Source organism: Octodon degus, unplaced genomic scaffold (assembly GCF_000260255.1).
Source record: "Octodon degus isolate 3935 unplaced genomic scaffold, OctDeg1.0 scaffold00515, whole genome shotgun sequence".
In the NCBI taxonomy this organism is placed as follows: domain Eukaryota; kingdom Metazoa; phylum Chordata; class Mammalia; order Rodentia; family Octodontidae; genus Octodon; species Octodon degus.
This window is the reverse complement of record NW_004525091.1, coordinates 27,035-30,208: the sequence shown is the minus strand read 5'-3', so window position 1 is coordinate 30,208 and position 3,174 is coordinate 27,035. Positions and strand designations below refer to the sequence as shown.

The window sequence follows — 3,174 nt, the reverse complement described above, 5'->3', positions numbered from 1 at the left end:
AGGCAATGTGTTAATTATTTTTTTATCTGTAGAATTTATTACAGAATATGGTGTTGGGAAACAAAAGCAGACTACCTTAATGTGTCAAATTTGTGAACTTGTTAAATAAAAATTTTTGACCCAAGCTACACAAAAGAGATAACAAAATCTACTCTGAAAATCAAGACAATCACAAAGTGATTACTTGGTGACTCTCTATCTTGCCTCATAGACCCAAGAAGGGCGCTATCCCCAGTAATCATACAGGTAGTTGCTGACAACCACGCAGCAATGCAGTGAATTCTCTACTATTTAGGGAAACATTGGGAAAACCAGTACATTCTTGGTACATTATTTATTCATCCCTTCTAAGTAACTATTAATGAGATTAGTTTGGAAAGGTGATTGTTTTTCAGTCCAGAAAGTCAGTGGAGTCCCATTGGCTATGGGATAATCAGAACTGATTAATGGACAATGGATATAAATTAGGAGGCTTGGAAATCAATCTTACTTTGAATTCGCATGTGTTAATCAATGGCACAGAATTAAACAAGAATCAGTTAAGAATTTCTGGAATGTACACCAATGCCAAGTGACTGCATCACAGTTTTTCATACTATGATGGCTCCTTGATTAAGATAAAAGGCATTAAAAGTGATTGCAATTTGTGAAACAGACTTTAGTGTCCCAGTCCCCTAAAGGATAATCTTGTTAAGTCAAATTCACAGAATCAAACAAATGTTACTAATGACAATGTAAACTACATGGAGGACACAAAATCTACTAATTACACTGGAAGCCCCATAAAACAGCGTCATATCAGAAGAACCATTTTCCCAGCAGTCCCACTGCCATGTATGATGTTTTCATGAGCCTGGGTAACCTTCTCCAGTGGATACTGAGAACCTATCACAGGCTTCAACCAAACAATCTCCATTCCTGCTTGAAGAACTGATGCAAACTGCTTAAATTCCTCCAGCATCAAAATCCCTTCCTTTATGACCTTGGTTGATGAAAACAATGCAACTCCAATTATAGAAGTCTCCTTTGCTAAGGTATCCCATGGGTTTATTTCAATAGAGCCTCTACAAACAACGACTATTACTCGTCCTCCATATGACAGAAGTTTCAAATCATTATTAAGGTTTACATTAGACAACATCTCAATAATCACATCAATTCCTTTTTCACCAACAGATTTCTGGATTTTATTAATATAATCAGCTTCTTTGTGATCAAACACTTCATGGGCTCCGTTTTGCAAAACAATCTTTCGTCCCTCCTCACTACCAGCTGTGCCCAAAACCTGTAAGCCATAAGCTCTAGCATTTTGGCATGTTGCTAATCCAACTCCTCCGCTGGCTCCATGAACCAGAATTTTCTCTCCAGCTTTCACACGGGCACTATGGAACAGAGCATGGCAGGCAGTGAAGTACGGGATACCGATGGCGGCACCCTGCGTGAAGTCCAGCTTGTCGGGCAGTGCATACACCGTGTGGTCCTCAGCAAGAGCGTACTCTGCGTAGCCCCCTGAGATAGTGCTGTTAGTGAAGATTCAGTCACCTTTCTTGAAAGCAGACACATTATTCCCAATGAATTCTATAGCCCCCGCCACATCAGTACCAGGGGTATAGGGTAAAAGCGGTTTTCTAATATAAGTACCAGTGCGAATGTATGTCTCCACGGGGTTGATACCACATGCATGGACTTTGATTAGAACCTGATGTTCTAAGCCGGGGAGATGGCTCAGTAGGATAAGCGCTTGACTGGCAAACGCAAGGATCTGAGTTCAATCCCCGGTTCCACAAAAAAAAAAAAAAAAAAAGAACCTGATGTTCTTTTGGAACTGGCACAACATCCGACTGGAGTTTCAGCACTTGTGGTCCACCAAATTCAAAAACTCTAATAGCTCTCATCAACTTCTGTCTAGTCGCCATGGTGATGTAGACACTGCCTCTAGAGCAGGGATGGAAATCTGCCACTGCTCCCTGGGACTTCACAGGAGGGAGAAGGATGTGTTAATTACTGAAACTGTCCTATGAATTTGATTTGAAACTGTCTCATTGCTATTTGTTTATCAATAAAATTATGGTAAAAAACATTTAGTAGGACATATTCTTTATTTCCATAATTTTATTGAGAAACAAATAGGAATGAGACAGTTTCAAATGAAATTGGTAGGACAGTTTCAATATTAACACATTGCATACGTTCTTCCTAGTGGTTAATTGCTGTACAAGATGCGGACATGATACCCTATTTACAAACACCATTAGAACAAATCCCTCTATTCATTAAGAGAATGTAACTACATATCTATCCTAGCCATTTCGAATACACAGATACAAAATGGGCATTAATCTGTATCCCTTTTTTTTTGTTAAGTTCCGTCATTTAAATATTATAGGTGTGTAAACTCAGAAAAATATTCTAAAACAGTTCAGAGCTCCATAATAGTATTGAGTCTTCCTCTTGACTGGCAATGTCAGAAATTGTTCACCTGAGTCCCCCACAGCTCAACATAACAGCATTGCTTTACTTCTTATACTTTGGTTTTATACTCTTCTGCTGGATGGTTAAGACCAAGGTAAAGCAGGACCTATGAAACAAGAGTTGTAGCTTTTGGTTCTGATAAGGTCAGTGAAATCCCCTCAGGATTTATCCTGAGATCTTGTACCTCAGATTGTAGAACCTTTGTCAGTTTCAACCATGTGGATGAGTCACGGCCACTGCATGGCCAATGTACTCTCTGTGAAAGTTTGAGAGAATGTTTTCTCTCCAGGTGACTCTCCTTAGGCAAACTCTACATCATCGATCACTTTCCTCTTTGGCCTCATAATCTTCTTGATCAGAAAATTTGGGACACTACCAAGGTACATGACATTACAGTACAAGTTCTCATGTCCTGAGTCTTAATTGACCTTAGAAGGCTAGAGCCAAAATGTTGGCTTTCCTTGTAGCCCTCCTTTTTCTCTAATTTTACTCTGAAAACTTAGGTTGCTAACCATCCAGAAGACAAGCTTATTGTTATTACCATGCAACCTAGGCTGTTAAGCTTACCCACACTATCTGTCTGCATATCAAAATCTTAGGCATAATATGGAACAAGTACTTCTCATCAAGTATTGATATCTTGAACTTTAAGACCCTACAGAATATAATAAAAAAATTTTAAAATTAGAATATATTTTAAAA

General features: G+C 38.8%; 1 pseudogene; it reads right to left on the bottom strand.

Moving 5' to 3' along the window:
- Window positions 1–387: 387 nt before the first annotated feature.
- Window positions 388–1,931, bottom strand: LOC101573469 (annotated as a pseudogene).
- Window positions 1,932–3,174: the final 1,243 nt, after the last annotated feature.